This window comes from Calliopsis andreniformis, unplaced genomic scaffold, assembly GCF_051401765.1.
Source record: "Calliopsis andreniformis isolate RMS-2024a unplaced genomic scaffold, iyCalAndr_principal scaffold0017, whole genome shotgun sequence".
Lineage (NCBI taxonomy): Eukaryota > Metazoa > Arthropoda > Insecta > Hymenoptera > Andrenidae > Calliopsis > Calliopsis andreniformis.
The window spans coordinates 8,867,313-8,890,278 of NW_027480429.1; positions in this window are offsets into that span (position 1 = coordinate 8,867,313).

The window sequence follows — 22,966 nt, forward strand, 5'->3', positions numbered from 1 at the left end:
TGGTTGCAATTATTCCTGTTATATGATGGATACACTGTTGTATTTTCATTGCATTTTATGCTTCGGACATTGACTTCTAAGGCCCTAACTATTCAATCTGCTGGAGCAACGCCCTATGGTGAAGCCTAGCTTGCTCGGAAAGTAGAAATGACCATAAGTTTCATACTGGTTGCTATTATTCGTTTTATACGATGGAAAAACTGTTTTATTTATATTGTATTTTATGCTTCTGGCGTTGACTTCTTAGGCCCTAACTATTCGATCTGCTGGAACAACGCCCTAGAGTGAAGCCTAGGTTGCCCGGAACGTAGAATTGGCCATCAATTACAAACTGGTTGCAATTATAGCTCTTATATGATGGAAACACTGCTGTATTTTTTTTGCATTTTATGGTTCGGGCGTTGACTTCTAAGGCCCTAACTATTCAATCTGTTGGAGCAGCGCCCTAGGGTGAAGCCTAGGTTGCTCGGAAAGTAGAAATGTCCATAAGCTTCATACTGGTTGCAATTATTCGCTGTATATGATGGAAAAACTGTTGTATTTACATTGTATTTTATGCTTCTGGCGTTCCCTTCTTAGGCCCTAACTATTCGATCTGGTGGAACAACGGCCTAGGGTGAAGCCTAGGTTGCCCGGAACGTAGAAATAACCATAACTTTTACACTGGTAGCAATTATTCGTATTATACTATGGAAAAACTGTTCTATTTATTTTGCATTTTATGGTTCGGGCGTTGACTTCTAAGGTCCTAACTATTCAATCTGTTGGAGCAACGCCCTAGGGTGAAGCCTAGGTTGCTCGGAAAGTGGAAATGGCCATAAGTTTCATACTGGTTGCAATTATTCGTTTTACACGATGGAAAAGCTGTTGTATTTTATCGTATTTTATGCTTCTGGCGTTGACTTCCTAGGCCGTAACTATTCGGTCTGGTGGAGCTACGCGCTGGAGTGAAACCTAGGTTGCCCGGAACGTAGAATTGGCCATCACTTTCAAACTGGTTGCAATTATTCCTGATATATGATGGAAAAACTGTTGTATTTATATTGTATTTTATGCTTCTGGCGTTGTCTTCTAAGGCACTATCTATTCGATCTGGTGGAGCAACGCCATAGAGCGAAGCCTAGGTTGCCCGGAACGTAGAATTGGCCATCACTTTCAAACTGGTTGCAATTATTCCTGTTATATGATGGATACACTGTTGTATTTTTTTTGCATTTTATGGTTCGGGCGCTGACTTCTAAGGCCCTAACTATTCAATCTGTTGGAGCAACGCCCTAGGGTGAAGCCTAGCTTGCTCGAAATGTAGAAATGACCATAACTTTCACACTGGTTGCAATTATTCGTTTTATACGATGGAAAAGCTGTTGTATTTATATCGTATTTTATGCTTCTGGCGTCGACTTCTTAGGCCCTAACTATTCGATCTGGTGGAACAACGCCCTAGAATGCAGCCTAGGTTGCCCGGAACGTAGAAATGGCCATAACATTCAGACTGGTTGCTATCATTCGTTTTATATGATCAAAAAACTGTTGTATTTATATTGTATTTTATGCTTCTGGCGTTCACTTCTTAGGCCCTAACTATTCGATCTGGTGGAACAACGGCCTAGGGTGAAGCCTAGGTTGCCCGGAACGTAGAAATGACCATGACTTTTACACTGGTAGCAATTATTCGTTTTATACAATGGAAAAACTGTTCTATTTATTTTGTATTTAATGCTTCGGGCGTTGACTTCTAAGGCCCTAACTGTTTGATCTGGTGGAGCAACGCCCTAGAGTGAAGCAAAGGTTGCCTGGAACGTCGAAATGACCATCACTTTCACACGGGTTGCAATTATTCCTGTTATAGGACGGAAACACTGTTGTATTTTTATTGTATTTTATACTTCAGGCGTTGACTTCTGAGGCCGTAGCTATCCGATGTGGTGGAAGAACACCATACAGTGAAGCCTATGTTGCCCGGAACGTAGAAATGACCATAACTTTCACACTGGTTGCAATTATTTGTTTATACGATGGAAAAGCTGTTGTATTTATATCGTATTTTATGCTTCTGGCGTTGACTTTTAAGGCCCTAACTATTCGATCTGGTGGAGCAACGCCCTAGAGTGAAGCCTAGGTTGCCCGGAACGTAGAACATACGATTACCTTCACACTGGTTGCAATTATTCCTGTTATACGATGGAAAAACTGTTGCACCATTATTGTATTTTATGCTTCTGACGTTGACTTCATAGGCCCTATCTATTTGATCTGGTGGAGCAACGCCCTAGAGTGAAACGTAGGTTACCCGGAACGTAGAAATGACCAGTACTTTCACACTGGTTGCAGTTATTCGTTTTATACAATGGAAAAACTTTTCTATTTATTTTGCATTTTAAGCTTCGGGCGTTGACTTCTAAGGCCCTAACTATTCGATCTGGTGGAGCAACGCCCTAGAGTGAAGCCTAGGTTGCCCGGAACGTAGAAATGACCATAACTTTAACACTGGTTACCATTATTCGTTTTATACGATGGAAAAGCTGTTGTATTTATATCGTATTTTATGCTTCTGGCGTTGACTTCTAAGGCCCTAACTATTTCATCTGGTGGAACAGCGCCCTATGGTGAAGCCTAGGTTGCCCGGAACGTAGAAATGACCATAACTTTCACACTGGTAGCAATTATACGTTTTATACGACGGAAAGACTGTTGTATTTATTTTGTAGTTTATGCTTTTGGCGTTGACTTCTAAGGCCCTAACTCTTCGATCTGGTGGAACAACGCCCTAGAGTGAAGCCTGCGATGCCCGGAACGTAGAAATGATCATTACCTTCACGCTTGTTGCAATTATTCCTGTTATACGCTGAAAAAACTATTGTATTTTTATTGCATTTTTTCCTTCTGGCGTTGACTTCTAAGGCCGTAGCTATTCGATGTGGAGGAGCAACGCCCTAGAGTGACGTCTAGGTTGCCCGGAACGTAGAAATGACCATTACTTTCACAATGATTGCAATTATTCACTTTATACAATGGAAAAACTGTTGTACTTATATATTATTTTATTCTTCTGCCGTTGACTTCTTATGCCCTGTCTGTTCGATCTGGTGGAACAGCGCCCTAGAATGAAGTCTAGGTTGCCCGGAACGTAGAAATGACCATAACTTTCACACTGGTTACCATTATTCGTTTTATACGATGGAAAAGCTGTTCTATTTATTTTGCATTTTATGCTTCGGGCGTTGACTTCTAAGGCCCCAACTATTCGATCTGGTGGAACAACGCCCTAGAGTGAAGCCTGCGATGCCCGGAACGTAGAAATGATCATTACCTTCACGCTTGTTGCAATTATTCCTGTTATACGATGAAAAAACTGTTGTATTTTTCTTGTATTTTTTCCTTCTGGCGTTGACTCCTAAGGCCGTAGCTATTCGATGTTGTGGAGCAACGCCCTAGAGTGACGTCTAGGTTGCCCGGAACTTAGAAATTACCATTACTTTCACAATGTTTGCAATTATTAACTTTATACAATGGAAAAACTGTTGTACTTATATAGTATTTTATTCTTCTGCCGTTGACTTCTTATGCCCTGTCTGTTCGATCTGGTGGAACAACGCCCTAGAATGAAGTCTAGGTTGCCCGGAACGTGGAAATGACCATTACTTTCACACTGTTTGCAAATATACATTATATACGATGGAAACGCTGTTGCATTTATATTGTATTTTATGCTTCTGGCGTTCACTTCTTAGGCCCTAACTATTTGGTCTGGTGGAGCAACGCCCTAGAGTGACGCCTAGGTTGCCCGGAACGTCGAACGTACCATTACCTTCACACTGGTTGCAATTATTCCTGTTATACGATGGAAAAACTGTTGCGTCTTTAATGTATTTTATGCTTCTGGCGTTGACTTCTTAGGACCTAACCATTCGAATCTGGTGGAGCAAGGCCCTAGAGTGAAGCCTAGGTTGCCCGGAACGTAGAAATGACCATAACTTTCACACTGGTTACCATTATTCGTTTTATACAATGGAAAAGCTGTTGTATTTACATCGTATTTTATGCTTCTGGCGTTGACTTCTTAGGCCCTAACTGTGCCATCTGGTGGAACAACGCACTAGGGTGAAGCCTAGTTTGTCCGGAACGTAGAAATGTCCATAACTTTCACTCTGGTAGCAATTATTCGTTTTATACAATGGAAAAACTGTTCTATTTATTTTGCATTTTATGCTTCGGGCGTTGACTTCTAAGGCCCCAACTATTCGATATGGTGGAGCAACGCCCTAGAGTGAAGCCTAGGTTGCCCGGAACGTAGAACATACGATTACCTTCACAGTGGTTGCAATTATTCCTGTTATACGATGGAAAAACTGTTGCGTCTTTATTGTACTTTATGCTTCTGGCGCTGATTTCTTAGGACCTAACCATTCGAAGCTGGTGGAGCAAGGCCCGAGAGTGAAGCCTAGGTTGCCCGGAACGTAGAAATGACCATAGCTTTCACACTGGTTACCATTATTCGTTTTATACGATGGAAAAGCTGTTGCATTTACATCGTATTTTATGCTTCTGGCGTTGACTTCTTAGGCCCTAGCTGTTCCATCTGGTGGAACAACGCACTAGGGTGAAGCCTAGGTTGCCCGGAACGTAGAAATGTCCATAACTTTCACTCTGGTAGCAATTATTCGTTTTATACAATGGAAAAACTGTTCTATTTATTTTGCATTTTATGCTTCGGGCGTTGACTTCTAAGGCCCCAACTATTCGATCTTGTGGAACAACGCCCTAGAGTGAAGCCTGCGATGCCCGGAACGTAGAAATGATCATTACCTTCACGCTTGTTGCAATTATTCCTGTTATACGATGAAAAAACTGTTGTATTTTTCTTGCATTTTTTCCTTCTGGCGTTGACTCCTAAGGCCGTAGCTATTCGATGTTGTGGAGCAACGCCCTAGAGTGACGTCTAGGTTGCCCGGAACTTAGAAATTACCATTACTTTCACAATGTTTGCAATTATTCACTTTATACAATGGAAAAACTGTTGTACTTATATAGTATTTTATTCTTCTGCCGTTGACTTCTTATGCCCTGTCTGTTCGATCTGGTGGAACAGCGCCCTAGAATGAAGTCTAGGTTGCCCGGAACGTAGAAATGTCCATAACTTTCACTCTGGTAGCAATTACTCGTTTTATACACTGGAAAAACTGTTCTATTTATTTTGCATTTTATGCTTCGGGCGTTGACTTCTAAGGCCCTAACTCTTCGATCCGGTGGAGCAACGCCTCAGAGTTAAGCCCAGGATGCCCGAAACGTCGATATGATCATTACTTTCGCACTGGTTGCAATTAGTCATGCTATACGATGGAAAAACGGTTGCATTATTATTGTATCTTCTGCTTCTGGCGTTGACTTCTAAGGCCGTAGCTATTAGCTGTGGTGGAGCAACGCCCTACAGTGACGTCTAGGTTGCCCGGAACGTAGAAATCACCATTACTTTCACAATGTTTGCAATTATTCACTTTATACAATGGAAAAACTGTTGTACTTATTTCGTATTTTATACTTCTGGCGTTGACTTCTTAGGCCCTGTCTGTTCGATCTGGTGGAACAGCGCCCTAGAATGAAGCCTAGGTTGCCCGGAACGTAGAAATGACCATAACTTTCACACTGGTTGCCATTATTCGTTTTATACGATGGAAACGCTGTTGTATTTATATCGTATTTTATGCTTCTGGCGTTTACTTCTGAGGACCTAACTATTCGATCTGGTGGAGCAACGCCCTAGAGTGAATCCTAGGTTGCCGGGAAGGAGAAATGACCATCACGTTCAAACTGGTTGCAATTAATCCTTTTATACGATGGAAAAGCTGTTGGATTTATATCGTATTTTATGCTTCTGGCGTTTACTTCTAAGGACCTAACTATTCGATCTGGTGGAGCAACGCCCTAGAGTGAAGCCCAGGTTGCTCGGAATGTGGAAATGACCATAACTTTCACACTGGTTGCAATTATTCGTTTTATACGATGGAAAAACTGTTGTATTTATATTGTATTTTATGCTTCTGGCGTTGACTTCTAAGGCACTATCTATTCGATCTGGTGGAGCAACGCCCTAGAGAGAAGCCTAGGTTGCCCGGAACGTAGAAATGACCATTACTTTCACACTGGTTGCATTTATTCGTTATATACGATGGAAAAGCTGTTGTATTTATATCGTATTTTATGCTTCTGGCGTTGACTTCTTAGGCCGTAACTATTCGGTCTGGTGGAGCAACGCCCTGCAGTGAAACCTAGGTAGCCCGGAACGTAGAATTGGCCATCTCTTTCAAACTGGTTGCAATTATTCCTGTTATATGATGGAAACACTGTTGTATTTTTTTTGCATTTTATGGTTCGGGCGTTGACTTCTAAGGCCCCAACTATTCAATCCGTTGGAGCAACGCCCGAGGGTGAAGCCTAGGTTGCTCGGAAAGTAGAAATGACCATATGCTTCATACTGGTTGCAATTATTTGTTTCATACGATGGAAAAACTGTTGTATTTATATTGTATTTTATGCTTCTGGCGTTGACTTCTAAGGCACTAACTATTCGATCTGGTGGAGCAACGCCCTAGAGTGAAGCCTAGGTTGCCCGGAACGTAGAATTGGCCATCACTTTCAAACTGGTCGAAATTATTCCTGTTATATGATGGTAACACTGTTGTATTTTTTTTGCATTTTATGGTTCGGGCGTAGACTTCTAAGGCCCTAACTATTCAATCTGTTGGAGCACCGCCCTAGGGTGAAGCCTAGGTTGCTCGGAAAGTAGAAATGATCATAACTTTCACACTGGTTGCTATTATTCGTTTTATACGATGGAAAAACTGTTCTATTTATATTGTATTTTATGCTTCTGGCGTTGACTTCTAAGGCACTAACTATTCGACCTGGTGGAGCAACACCCTAGAGTGAAGCCTAGGTTGCCCGGAACGTAGAATTGGCCATCACTTTCAAACTGGTCCCAATTATTCCTGTTATATGATGGAAACACTGTCGTATTTTTTTTGCATTTTATGGTTCGGGCGTAGACTTCTAAGGCACTAACTATTCAATCTGTTGGACCAACGCCCTAGGGTGAAGCCTAGGTTGCTCGGGAAGCTGAATTGACCATAAGTTTCATACTGGTTGCAATTATTCGTTTTATACGATGGAAAAGCTGTTGTATTTATATTGTATTTTATGCTTCTGGCGTTGACTTCTAAGGCACTAACTATTCGATCTGGTGGAGCAACGCCCTAGAGTGAAGCCTAGGTTGCCCGGAACGTAGAATTGGCCATCACTTTCAAACTGGTCGAAATTATTCCTGTTATATGATGGTAACACTGTTGTATTTTTTTTGCATTTTATGGTTCGGGCGTAGACTTCTAAGGCCCTAACTATTCAATCTGTTGGAGCACCGCCCTAGGGTGAAGCCTAGGTTGCTCGGAAAGTAGAAATGATCATAACTTTCACACTGGTTGCTATTATTCGTTTTATACGATGGAAAAACTGTTCTACTTATATTGTGTTTTATGCTTCTGGCGTTGACTTCTAAGGCACTAACTATTCGATCTGGTGGAGCAACACCCTAGAGTGAAGCCTAGGTTGCCCGGAACGTAGAATTGGCCATCACTTTCAAACTGGTCGCAATTATTCCTGTTATATGATGGAAACTCTGTCGTATTTTTTTTGCATTTTATGGTTCGGGCGTAGACTTCTAAGGCACTAACTATTCAATCTGTTGGACCAACGCCCTAGGGTGAAGCCTAGGTTGCTCGGGAACTTGAAATGACCATAAGTTTCATACTGGTTGCAATTATTCGTTTTATACGATGGAAAAGCTGTTGTATTTATATTGTATTTTATGCTTCTGGCGTTGACTTCTAAGGCACTAACTATTCGATCTGGTGGAGCAACGGCCTGGAGTGAAGCCTAGGTTGCCCGGAACGTAGAATTGGCCATCACTATCAAACTGGTTGCAATTATTCCTGTTATATTATGGAAACACTGTTGTATTTTTATTGCATTTTATGCTTCGGGCGTTGACTTCTAAGGCCCTAACTATTCAATCTGTCAGAGCAACGCCCTAGGGTGAAGCCTAGGTTGCTCGGAAGGCAGAAATGACCATAAGTTTCATACTGGTTGCAATTATTCGTTTTATACGATGGAAAAACTGTTGTATTTATATTGTATTTTATGCTTCTGGCGTTGACTTCTAAGGCCCTAGCTGTTCGATATAGTGGAGCAACGCCCTAGAGTGAAGCCTAGGTTGCCCGGAAAGGAGAAATGACCATCACGTTCAAACTGGTTGCAATTAATCCTTTTATACCATGGAAAAGCTGTTGTGTTTATATAGTATTTTATGCTTCTGGCGTTTACTTCTAAGGACCTAACTATTCGATCTGGTGGAGCAACGCCCTAGAGTGGAGCCTAGGTTGCTCGGAATATGGAAATGACCATAACTTTCACACTTGTTGCAATTATTCGTTTTATACGATGGAAACGCTGTTGTATTTATATTGTATTTTATGCCTCTGGCGTTGACTTCTAAGGCCGTAGCTATTAGATGTGGTGGAGCAACGCCCTAGAGTGACGCCTAGGGTGCTCGGAACGTAGAAATGATGATTACTTTCACACTGGTTGCAATTATACGTTTTATACGATGGAAAAGCTGTTGTATTTATATCGTATTTTATGCTTCTGGCGTTGACTTCTTAGGCCGTAACTATTCCGTCTGGTGGAGCAACGCCCTGGTGTGAAACCTAGGTTGCCCGGAACGTAGAATTGGCCATCACTTTCAAACTGGTTGCAATTATTCCTGTTATATGATGGAAACACTGTAGTATTTTTTTTGCATTTTATGCTTCGGGCGTTGACTTCTAAGGCCCTCACTATTCAATTTGTTGGAGCAACGCCCTAGGGTAAAGCCAAGGTTGCTCGGAAAGTAGAAAAGACCATAAGTTTCATACTGGTTGCAATTATTCGTTTTATACGATGGAAAAGCTGTTGTATTTATATCGTGTTTTATGCTTCTGGCGTTGACTTCTTAGGCCGTAGCTATTCGGTCTGGTGGAGCAACGCCCTGGAGGGAATCCTAGGTTGCCGGGAAGGAGAAATGACCATCACTTTCAAACTGGTTGCAATTAATCCTTTTATACGATGGAAAAGCTGTTGTATTTATATCGTATTTTATGCTTCTGGCGTTTACTTCTAAGGACCTAACTATTCGATCTGGTGGAGCAACGCCCTAGAGTGAAGCCCAGGTTGCTCGGAATGTGGAAATGACCATAACTTTCACACTGGTTGCAATTATTCGTTTTATACGATGGGAAAACTGTTGCATTTATATTGTATTTTATGCTTCTGGCGTTGACTTCTAAGGCACTATCTATTCGATCTGGTATAGCAACGCCCTAGAGAGAAGCCTAGGTTGCCCGGAACGTAGAAATGACAATAACTTTCACACTGGTTGCAATTATTCGTTTTATACGATGGAAGAGCTGTTGTGTTTATATCGTATTTTATGCTTCTTGCGTTGACTTCTTAGGCCGTAACTATTCGGTCTGGTGGAGCAACGCCCTAGAGTGAATCCTAGGTTGCTCGGAATGTAGAAATGGCCATAACTTTCACACTGGTTGCAATTATCCGTTTTATACGATGGAAACGCTGTTGTATTTATATTGTACTTTAAGCCTCTGGCGTTGACTTCTAAAGCCCTAACTATTCAATCTGTTGGAGCAACGCCCCATGGTGAAGCCTAGGTTGCTCGGAAAGTAGAAATGACCATCAGTTTCATACTGGCTGCAATTATTCGTTTCATACGATGGATAAACTGTTGTATTTATATTTTATTTTATGCTTCTGGCGTTGACTTCTAAGGCCCTAGCCATTCGATCTGTTGGAGCAACACCCTAGAGCGAAGCCCAGGTTGCCCGGAACGGAGGGATGACCATCACTTTCAAACTGGTTGCAATTAATCCTGTTATACGATGGAAAAACTGTTGTATTTTTATTGCATTTTATGCTTCTGGCGTTCACTTCTTAGGCCCTAACTATTCGAACTGGTGGAACAAGGGCCTAGGGTGAAGCCTAGCTTGCCCGGAACGTAGAAATGACCATTACTTTCACACTGTTTGCAATTATTCCTTTTATACGATAGAAAAGCTGTTGTATTTATATCGTATTTTATGCTTCTGGCGTTTACTTCTAAGGACCTAACTATTCGATCTGGTGGAGCAACGCCCTAGAGTGATTCCTAGGTTGCTCGGAATGTAGAACTGACCATAACTTTCACACTGGTTGCAATTATTCGTTTTATACGATGGAAACGCTGTTGTATTTATATTGTACTTTATGCCTCTGGCGTTGACTTCTAAGGCCGTAGCTATTAGATGTGGTGGAGCAACGCCCTTGAGTGACGCCTAGGGTGCTCGGAACGTAGAAATGACCATTACTTTCACACTGGTTGCAATTATTCATTTTATACGATGGAAAAACTGTTGTATTTATATTGTATTTTATGCTTCCGGCGTTGACTTCTTAGGCCATAGCTATACAATCTGTTGGAGCAACGCCCTATGTTGAAGCCTAGGTTGCTCGGAAAATCGAAATGACCATCAGTTTCATACTGGTTGCAATTATTCGTTTTATACGATGGGAAAACTGTTGTATTTATAGTGTATTTTATGCTTCTGGCGTTGACTTCTAAGGCCCTAGCTATTCGATCTAGTGGGGCAATGCCCTAGAGTGAAGCCTAGGTTGCCCGGAAAAGAGAAATGACCATCACTTTCAAACTGGTTGCAATTAATCCTGTTATACGATGGAAAAACTGTTGTATTTTTATTGGTATTTTATGCTTCTGGCGTTCACTTCATAGGCCCTAACTATTCGATCTGGTGGAACAACGGCCTAGGGTGATGTCTAGCTTGCCCGGAACGTAGAAATGACACATTACTTTCACACTGTTTGCAATTATTCCTTTTATACGGTGGAAAAGCTGTTGTATTTATATTGTATTTTATGCTTCTGGCGTTGACTTCTAAGGCACTAACTATTCGATCTGGTGGAGCAATGCGCTAGAGTGAAGGCTAGGTTGCCCGGAACGTAGAATTGGCCATCAGTTTCAGACTGGTTGCAATTATTCGTTTTATACGATGGAAAAACTGTTGTATTTATATTGTATTTTATGCTTCTGGCGTTGACTTCTTAGGCCGTAACTATTCGGTCTGGTGGAGCAACGCCCTGGAGTGAAACCTAGGTAGCCCGGAACGTAGAATTGGCCATCACTTTCAAACTGGTTGCAATTATTCCTGTTATATGATGGAAACACTGTTGTATTTTTTTTGCATTTTATGGTTCGGGCGTTGACTTCTAAGGCCCTAACTATTCAATCCGTTGGAGCAACGCCCTAGGGTGAAGCCTAGGTTGCTCGGAAAGTAGAAATGACCATATGCTTCATACTGGTTGCAATTATTTGTTTCATACGATGGAAAAACTGTTGTAATTATATTGTATTTTATGCTTCTGGCGTTGACTTCTAAGGCACTAACTATTCGATCTGGTGGAGCAACGCCCTAGAGTGAAGCCTAGGTTGCCCGGAACGTAGAATTGGCCATCACTTTCAAACTGGTCGAAATTATTCCTGTTATATGATGGTAACACTGTTGTATTTTTTTTGCATTTTATGGTTCGGGCGTAGACTTCTAAGGCCCTAACTATTCAATCTGTTGGAGCACCGCCCTAGGGTGAAGCCTAGGTTGCTCGGAAAGTAGAAATGATCATAACTTTCACACTGGTTGCTATTATTCGTTTTATACGATGGAAAAACTGTTCTATTTATATTGTGTTTTATGCTTCTGGCGTTGACTTCTAAGGCACTAACTATTCGATCTGGTGGAGCAACACCCTAGAGTGAAGCCTACGTTGCCCGGAACGTAGAATTGGCCATCACTTTCAAACTGGTCGCAATTATTCCTGTTATATGATGGAAACTCTGTCGTATTTTTTTTGCATTTTATGGTTCGGGCGTAGACTTCTAAGGCACTAACTATTCAATCTGTTGGACCAACGCCCTAGGGTGAAGCCTAGGTTGCTCGGGAACTTGAAATGACCATAAGTTTCATACTGGTTGCAATTATTCGTTTTATACGATGGAAAAGCTGTTGTATTTATATTGTATTTTATGCTTCTGGCGTTGACTTCTAAGGCACTAACTATTCGATCTGGTGGAGCAACACCCTAGAGTGAAGCCTAGGTTGCCCGGAACGTAGAATTGGCCATCACTATCAAACTGGTTGCAATTATTCCTGTTATATTATGGAAACACTGTTGTATTTTTATTGCATTTTATGCTTCGGGCGTTGACTTCTAAGGCCCTAACTATTCAATCTGTCAGAGCAACGCCCTAGGGTGAAGCCTAGGTTGCTCGGAAGGCAGAAATGACCATAAGTTTCATACTGGTTGCAATTATTCGTTTTATACGATGGAAAAACTGTTGTATTTTTATTGCATTTTATGCTTCTGGCGTTCACTTCTTAGGCCCTAACTATTCGAACTGGTGGAACAAGGGCCTAGGGTGAAGCCTAGCTTGCCCGGAACGTAGAAATGACCATTACTTTCACACTGTTTGCAATTATTCCTTTTATACGATAGAAAAGCTGTTGTATTTATATCGTATTTTATGCTTCTGGCGTTTACTTCTAAGGACCTAACTATTCGATCTGGTGGAGCAACGCCCTAGAGTGATTCCTAGGTTGCTCGGAATGTAGAACTGACCATAACTTTCACACTGGTCGCAATTATTCGTTTTATACGATGGAAACGCTGTTGTATTTATATTGTACTTTATGCCTCTGGCGTTGACTTCTAAGGCCGTAGCTATTAGATGTGGTGGAGCAACGCCCTTGAGTGACGCCTAGGGTGCTCGGAACGTAGAAATGACCATTACTTTCACACTGGTTGCAATTATTCGTTTTATACGATGGAAAAACTGTTGTATTTATATTGTATTTTATGCTTCCGGCGTTGACTTCTTAGGCCCTAGCTATTCAATCTGTTGGAGCAACGCCCTAGGTTGAAGCCTAGGTTGCTCGGAAAATAGAAATGACCATCAGTTTCATACTGGTTGCAATTATTCGTTTTATACGATGGGAAAACTGTTGTATTTATATTGTATTTTATGCTTCTGGCGTTGACTTCTAAGGACCTAGCTATTCGATCTGTTGGAGCAACACCCTAGAGTGAAGCCTAGGTTGCCCGGAAAGGAGAAATGACCATCACTTTCAAACTGGTTGCAATTAATCCTGTTATACGATGGAAAAACTGTTGTATTTTTATTGCATTTTATGCTTCTGGCGTTCACTTCTTAGGCCCTAACTATTCGATCTGGTGGAACAAGGGCCTAGGGTGAAGCCTAGCTTGCCCGGAACGTAGAAATGACCATTACTTTCACACTGTTTGCAATTATTCCTTTTATACGATGGAAAGGCTGTTGTATTTATATCGTATTTTATGCTTCTGGCGTTTACTTCTAAGGACCTAACTATTCGATCTCGTGGAGCAACGCCCTAGAGTGAATCCTAGGTTGCTCGGAATGTAGAAATGACCATAACTTTCACACTGGTTGCAATTATTCGTTTTGTACGATGCAAACGCTGTTGTATTTATATCGTATTTTATGCTTCTGGCGTTTACTTCTAAGGACCTAACTATTCGATCTGGTGCAACAACGCCCTAGAGTGAATCCTAGGTTGCTTGCAATGTAGAACTGACCATAACTTTCACACTGGTTGCAATTATTCGTTTTATACGATGGAAACGCTGTTGTATTTATATTGTACTTTATGCCTCTGGCGTTGACTTCTAAGGACGTAGCTATTAGATGTGGTGGAGCAACGCCCTAGAGTGAAGCCTAGGTTGCCCGGGACGTAGAATTGGCCATCACTTTGAAACTGGTCGAAATTATTCCTGTTATATGATGGAAACACTGTTGTATTTTTTTTGCATTCTATGGTTCGGGCGTAGACTTCTAAGGCCCTAACTATTCAATCTGTTGTAGCAACGCCCTAGGGTGAAGCCTAGCTTGCTCGAAAAGTAGAAATGACCATAAGTTTCATACTGGTTGCAATTATTCGTTTTATACGATGGAAAAGCTGTTGTATTTATATTGTATTTTATGCTTCTGGCGTTGACTTCTAAGGCACTAACTATTCGATCTGGTGGAGCAACGCCCTAGAGTGAAGGCTAGGTTGCCCGGAACGTAGAATTGGCCATCACTTTCAAACTGGTTGCAATTATTCCTGTCATATGATGGAAACACTGTTGCATTTTTTTTGCATTTTATGGTTCGGGCGCTGACTTCTAAGGCCCTAACTATTCAATCTGTTGGAGCAACGCCCTGGAGTGAAACCTAGGTTGCCCGGAACGTAGAATTGGCCATCACTTTCAAACTGGTTGCAATTATTCCTGTTATATGATGGAAAACTGTTGTATTTTTTTTGCATTTTATGGTTCGGGCGTAGACTTCTAAGGCCCTAACTATTCAATCTGTTGGAGCAACGCCCTAGGATGAAGCCTAGGTTGCTCGGAAAGTAGAAATGACCATAAGTTTCATACTGGTTGCAATTATACGTTTTATACGATGGAAAAGCTGTTGTATTTATATCGTATTTTATGCTTCTGGCGTTGAATTCTTAGGCCGTAACTACTCCGTCTGGTGGAGCAACGACCTGGTGTGAAGCCTAGGTTGCCCGGAACGTAGAATTGGCCATCACTTTCAAAGTGGTTGCAATTATTCCTGTTATATGATGGAAACACTGTTGTATTTTTTTTGCATTTTATGGTTCGGGCGTTGACTTCTAAGGCCCTAACTATTCAATCTGTTGGAGCAACGCCCTAGGGTGAAGCCTAGGTTGCTCGGAAAGTAGAAATAACCATAAGTTTCATACTGGTTGCAATTATTCGTTTTAGACGATGGAAAAACTGTTGTACTTATATTGTGGTTTATGCTTCTGGCGTTGACTTCTAAGGCACTAACTATTCGATCTGGTGGAGCAACGCCCTAGAGTGAAACCTAGGTTGCCCAGAAGGTAGAATTGGCCATCACTTTCAAACTGGTTGCAATTGTTCGTTTTATACGATGGAAAAACTGTTGTATTTATATTGTATTTTATGATTCTGGCGTTGACTTCTAAGGCACTAACTATTCGATCTGGTTTAGCAACGCCCTAGAGTGATGCCTAGGTTGCCCGGAACGTAGAATTGGCCATCACTTTCAAACTGGTTGCAATTATTCCTGTTATATGATGGAAACACAGTTGTATTTTTATTGCATTTTATGCTTCTGGCGTTTACTTCTAAGGACCTAACTATTCGATCTGGTGGAGCAACGCCCTGGAGTGAAGCCTAGGATGCTAGCAATGTGGAAATGACCTTAACTTTCACACTGGTTGCAATTATTCGTTTTATACGATGGAAACGCTGTTGTATTTATATCGTGTTTTATGCTTCTGGCGTTGACTTCTTAGGCCGTAGCTATTCGGTCTGGTGGAGCAACACCCTGGATTGAAACCCAGGTTGCCCGGAACGTAGAATTGGCCATCACTTTCAAACTGGTTGCAATTATTCCTGATATATGATGGAAACACTGTTGTATTTTTTTTTGCATTTTATGGCTCGGGCGTTGACTTCTAAGGCCCTAACTATTCAATCTGTTGGAGCAAGGCCCCTGGGGTGAAGCCTAGGTTGCTCGGAAAGTAGAAATGACCATAAGTTTCATACTGGTTGCAATTATTCGTTTTATACGATGGAAAAACTGTTGTATTTATATTGTATTTTATGCTTCTAGCCTTGACTTCTAAGGCACCATCTATTCGATCTGGTGGAGCGATACCCTGGATTGAAACCTTGGTTGCCCGGAATGTAGAACTGACCATAACTTTCACACTGGATGCAATTATTCGTTTTATACGATGGAAACGCTGTTGTACTTATATTGTACTTTATGCCTCTGGCGTTGACTTCTAAGGCCGTAGCTATTAGATGTGGTGGAGCAACGCCCTAGAGTGACGCCTAGGGTGCTCGGAACGTAGAACTGACCATAACTTTCACACTGGTTGCTATTATTCGTTTTATACGATGGAAAAGCTGTTGTATTTATATCGTATTTTATGCTTCTGGCGCTGACTTCTTAGGCCGTAACTATTCGGTCTGGTGGAGCAACGCCCTGGAGTGAATCCTAGGTTGCTCGGAATGTAGAAATGACCATAACGTTCACACTGGTTGCAATTATTCCTTTTATACGATGGAAAGGCTGTTGTATTTATATCGTATTTTATGCTTCTAGCGTTGACTTCTAAGGCCCTAACTATTCAATCTGTTGGAGCAACGCCCTGGAGTGAAACCTAGGTTGCCCGGAACGTAGAATTGGCCATCACTTTCAAACTGGTTGCAATTATTCCTGTTATATGATGGAAACACAGTTGTATTTTTATTGCATTTTATGCTTCTGGCGTTTACTTCTAAGGACCTAACTATTCGATCTGGTGGAGCAACGCCCTGGAGTGAAGCCTAGGATGCGCGGAATGTGGAAATGACCTTAACTTTCACACTGGTTGCAATTATTCGTTTTATACGATGGAAACGCTGTTGTATTTATATTGTATTTTATGCCTCTGGCGTTGACTTCTACGGCCGTAACTATTCCGTCTGGGGGAGCAACGCCCTGGTGTGAAACCTAGGTTGCCCGGAACGTAGAATTGGCCATCACTTTCAAACTGGTTGCAATTATTCCTGTTATATGATGGAAACACTGTTGTATTTTTTTTGCATTTTATGGTTCGGGCGTTGACTTCTAAGGCCCGAACTATTCAATCTGCTGGAGCAACGCCCTAGGGTCAAGCCTAGGTTGCTCGGAAAGTAGAAATGACCATAAGCTTCATACTGGTTGCAATTATTCGTTTTATACGATGGAAACGCTGTTGTATTTATATCGTGTTTTATGCTTCTGGCGTTGACTTCTTAGGCCGTAGCTATTCGGTCTGGTGGCGCAACACCCTGGATTGAAACCCAGGTTGCCCGGAACGTAGAATTGGCCATCACTTTCAAACTGGTTGCAATTATTCCTGATATATGATGGAAACACTGTTGTATTTTTTTTTGCATTTTATGGTTCGGGCGTTGACTTCTAAGGCCCTAACTATTCAATCTGTTGGAGCAAGGCCCCTGGGGTGAAGCCTAGGTTGCTCGGAAAGTAGAAATGACCATAAGTTTCATACTGGTTGCAATTATTCGTTTTATACGATGGAAAAACTGTTGTATTTATATTGTATTTTATGCTTCTAGCCTTGACTTCTAAGGCACCATCTATTCGATCTGGTGGAGCAATACCCTGGATTGAAACCTTGGTTGCCCGGAACGTAGAATTGGCCATCACTTTCAAACTGGTTGCAATTATTCGTTATACACGATGGAAACACTGTTGTATTTTTATTGCATTTTATGCCTCGGGCGTTGACTTCTAAGGCCCTAACTATTCAATCTGTTGGTGCAACGCCCTAGGGTGAAGCCTAGGTTGCCCGGAAAGGAGAAATGACCATCACTTTCAAACTGGTTGCAATTAATCCTGTTATACGATGGAAACGCTGTTGTATTTATATCGTATTTTATGCTTCTGGCGTTTACTTCTAAGGACCTAACTATTCGATCTGGTGCAGCAACGCCCTAGAGTGAATCCTAGGTTGCTCGGAATGTAGAACTGACCATAACTTTCACACTGGTTGCAATTATCCGATTTATACGATGCAAACGCTGTTGTATTTATATCGTATTTTATGCTTCTGGCGTTTACTTCTAAGGACCTAACTATTCGATCTGGTGCAGCAACGCCCTAGAGTGAATCCTAGGTTGCTCGGAATGTAGAACTGACCATAACTTTCACACTGGATGCAATTATTCGTTTTATACGATGGAAACGCTGTTGTATTTATATTGTACTTTATGCCTCTGGCGTTGACTTCTAAGGCCGTAGCTATTAGATGTGGTGGAGCAACGCCCTAGAGTGACGCCTAGGGTGCTCGGAACGTAGAACTGACCATAACTTTCACACTGGTTGCAATTATTCGTTTTATACGATGGAAAAGCTGTTGTATTTATATCGTATTTTATGCTTCTGGCGCTGACTTCTTAGGCCGTAACTATTCGGTCTGGTGGAGCAACGCCCTGGAGTGAATCCTAGGTTGCTCGGAATGTAGAAATGACCATAACTTTCACACTGGTTGGAATTATTCGTTTTATACGATGGAAACGCTGTTGTATTTATATCGTATTTTATGCTCCTGGCGTTTACTTCTAAGGACCTAACTATTCGATCTGGTGGAGCAACGCCCTAGAGTGTATCCTAGGTTGCTCGGAATGTAGAAATGACCATAACGTTCACACTGGTTGCAATTATTCCTTTTATACGATGGAAAGGCTGTTGTATTTATATCGTATTTTATGCTTCTGGCGTTGACTTCTAAGGACCTAGCTATTCGATCTGTTGGAGCAACACCCTAGAGTGAAGCCTAGGTTGCCCGGAAAGGAGAAATGACCATCACTTTCAAACTGGTTGCAATTAAATCTGTTATACGATGGAAAAACTGTTGTATTTTTATTGCATTTTATAATTCTGGCGTTCACTTCTTAGGCCCTAACTATTCAATCTGTTGTAGCAACGCCCTAGGGTGAAGCCTAGCTTGCTCGAAAAGTAGAAATGACCATAAGTTTCATACTGGTTGCAATTATTCGTTTTATACGATGGAAAAGCTGTTGTATTTATATTGTATTTTATGCTTCTGGCGTTGACTTCTAAGGCACTAACTATTCGATCTGGTGCAGCAACGCCCTAGAGTGAAGGCTAGGTTGCCCGGAACGTAGAATTGGCCATCACTTTCAAACTGGTTGCAATTATTCCTGTTGTATGATGGAAACACTGTTGCATTTTTTTTGCATTTTATGGTTCGGGCGCTGACTTCTAAGGCCCTAACTATTCAATCTGTTGGAGCAACGCCCTGGAGTGAAACCTAGGTTGCCCGGAACGTAGAATTGGCCATCACTTTCAAACTGGTTGCAATTATTCCTGTTATATGATGGAAACACTGTTGTATTTTTTTTGCATTTTATGGTTCGGGCGTAGACTTCTAAGGCCCTAACTATTCAATCTGTTGGAGCAACGCCCTAGGATGAAGCCTAGGCTGCTCGGAAAGTAGAAATGACCATAAGTTTCATACTGGTTGCAATTATACGTTTTATACGATGGAAAAGCTGTTGTATTTATATCGTATTTTATGCTTCTGGCGTTGAATTCTTAGGCCGTAACTACTCCGTCTGGTGGAGCAACGACCTGGTGTGAAGCCTCGGTTGCCCGGAACGTTGAATTGGCCATCACTTTCAAACTGGTTGCAATTATTCCTGTTATATGATGGAAACACTGTTGTATTTTTTTTGCATTTTATGGTTCGGGCGTTGACTTCTAAGGCCCTAACTATTCAATCTGTTGGAGCAACGCCCTAGGGTGAAGCCTAGGTTGCTCGGAAAGTAGAAATGACCATAACTTTCACACTGGTTGCAATTATTCGTTTTATACGATGGAAACGCTGTTGTATTTATATTGTATTTTATGCTTCTGGCGTTGACTTCTAAGGCACTAACTATTCGATCTGGTGGAGCAACGCCCTAGAGTGAAGGCTAGGTTGCCCGGAACGTAGAATTGGCCATCACTTTCAAACTGGTTGCAATTATTCCTGTTATATGATGGAAACACTGTTGCATTTTTTTTGCATTTTATGGTTCGGGCGCTGACTTCTAAGGCCCTAACTATTCAATCTGTTGGAGCAACGCCCTGGAGTGAAACCTAGGTTGCCCGGAACGTAGAATTGGCCATCACTTTCAAACTGGTTGCAATTATTCCTGTTATATGATGGAAACACTGTTGTATTTTTTTTGCATTTTATGGTTCGGGCCTAGACTTCTAAGGCCCTAACTATTCAATCTGTTGGAGCAACGCCCTAGGATGAAGCCTAGGTTGCTCGGAAAGTAGAAATGACCATAAGTTTCTTACTGGTTGCAATTATACGTTTTATACGATGGAAAAGCTGTTGTATTTATATCGTATTTTATGCTTCTGGCGTTGAATTCTTAGGCCGTAACTACTCCGTCTGGTGGAGCAACGACCTGGTGTGAAGCCTCGGTTGCCAGGAACGTAGAATTGGCCATCACTTTCAAACTGGTTGCAATTATTCCTGATATATGATGGAAACACTGTTGTATTTTTTTTGCATTTTATGGTTCGGGTGTTGACTTCTAAGGCTCTAACTATTCAATCTGTTGGAGCAAGGCCCCTGGGGTGAAGCCTAGGTTGCTCGGAAAGTAGAAATGACCATAAGTTTCATACTGGTTGCAATTATTCGTTTTAGACGATGGAAAAACTGTTGTATTTATATTGTATTTTATGCTTCTAGCCTTGACTTCTAAGGCACCATCTATTCGATCTGGTGGAGCAATACCCTGGATTGAAACCTTGGTTGCCCGGAACGTAGAATTGGCCATCACTTTCAAACTGTTTGCAATTATTCGTTATACACGATGGAAACACTGTTTTATTTTTATTGCATTTTATGCCTCGGGCGTTGACTTCTAAGGCCCTAACTATTCAATCTGTTGGTGCAACGCCCTAGGGTGAAGCCTAGGTTGCTCGGAAAGTAGAAATGACCATCAGTTTCATACTGGTTGCAATTATTCGTTTTATACGATGGAAAAACTGTTGTATTTATATTGTATTTTATGCTTCTGGCGTTGACTTCTAAGACCCTAGCTATTCGATCTGATGGAGCAACGCCCTAGAGTGAAGGCTAGGTTGCCCGGAAAGGAGAAATAACCATCACTTTCAAACTGGTTGCAATTAATCCTGTTATACGATGGAAACGCTGTTGTATTTATATCGCATTTTATGCTTCTGGCGTTTACTTCTAAGGACCTAACTATTCGATCTGGTGCAGCAACGCCCTAGAGTGAATCCTAGGTTGCTCGGAATGTAGAACTGACCATAACTTTCACACTGGTTCCAATTATTCGATTTATACGATGCAATCGCTGTTGTATTTATATCGTATTTTATGCTTCTGGCGTTTACTTCTAAGGACCTAACTATTCGATCTGGTGCAGCAACGCCCTAGAGTGAATCCTAGGTTGCTCGGAATGTTGAACTGACCATAACTTTCACACTGGATGCAATTATTCGTTTTATACGATGGAAACGCTGTTGTATTTATATTGTACTTTATGCCTCTGGCGTTGACTTCTAAGGCCGTAGCTATTAGATGTGGTGGAGCAACGCCCTAGAGTGACGCCTAGGGTGCTCGGAACGTAGAACTGACCATAACTTTCACACTGGTTGCAATTATTCGTTTTATACGATGGAAAAGCTGTTGTATTTATATCGTATTTTATGCTTCTGGCGCTGACTTCTTAGGCCGTAACTATTCGGTCTGGTGGAGCAACGCCCTGGAGTGAATCCTAGGTTGCTCGGAATGTAGAAATGACCATAACTTTCACACTGGTTGCAATTATTCGTTTTATACGATGGAAACGCTGTTGTATTTATATCGTATTTTATGCTCCTGGTGTTTACTTCTAAGGACCTAACTATTCGACCTGATGGAGCAACGCCCTAGAGTGTATCCTAGGTTGCTCGGAATGTAGAAATGACCATAACGTTCACACTGGTTGCAATTATTCGTTTTATACGATGGAAACGCTGTTGTATTTATATCGTATTTTATGCTTCTGGCGTTTACTTCTGCGGACCTAACTATTCGATCTGGTGGAGCAACGCCCTAGAGTGAATCCTAGGTTGCTCGGAATGTAGAAATGGCCATAACTTTCACACTGGTTGCAATTATTCCTTTTATACGATGGAAAGGCTGTTGTATTTATATCGTATTTTATGCTTCTGGCGTTTACTTCTAAGGACCTAACTATTCGATCTCGTGGAGCAACGCCCTAGAGTGAATCCTAGGTTGCTCGGAATGTAGAAATGACCATAACTTTCACACTGGTTGCAATTATTCGTTTTATACGATGCAAACGCTGTTGTATTTATATCGTATTTTATGCTTCTGGCGTTGACTTCTAAGGACCTAACTATTCGATCTGGTGCAACAACGCCCTAGAGTGAATCCTAGGTTGCTTGCAATGTAGAACTGACCATAACTTTCACACTGGTTGCAATTATTCGTTTTATACGATGGAAACGCTGTTGTATTTATATTGTACTTTATGCCTCTGGCGTTGACTTCTAAGGACGTAGCTATTAGATGTGGTGGAGCAACGCCCTAGAGTGACGCCTAGGGTGCTCGGAACGTAGAAATGACCATTACTTTCACACTGTTTGCAATTATTCCTTTTATACGATGGAAAGGCTGTTGTATTTATATCGTATTTTATGCTTCTGGCGTTTACTTCTAAGGACCTAACTATTCGATCTCGTGGAGCAACGCCCTAGAGTGAATCCTAGGTTGCTCGGAATGTAGAAATGACCATAACTTTCACACTGGTTGCAATTATTCGTTTTATACGATGCAAACGCTGTTGTATTTATATCGTATTTTATGCTTCTGGCGTTTACTTCTAAGGACCTAACTATTCGATCTGGTGCAACAACGCCCTAGAGTGAATCCTAGGTTGCTTGCAATGTAGAACTGACCATAACTTTCACACTGGTTGCAATTATTCGTTTTATACGATGGAAACGCTGTTGTATTTATATTGTAGTTTATGCCTCTGGCGTTGACTTCTAAGGACGTAGCTATTAGATGTGGTGGAGCAACGCCCTAGAGTGACGCCTAGGGTGCTCGGAACGTAGAAATGACCATTACTTTCACACTGGTTGTAATTATTCGTTTTATACGATGGAAAAGCTGTTGTATTTATATCGTAT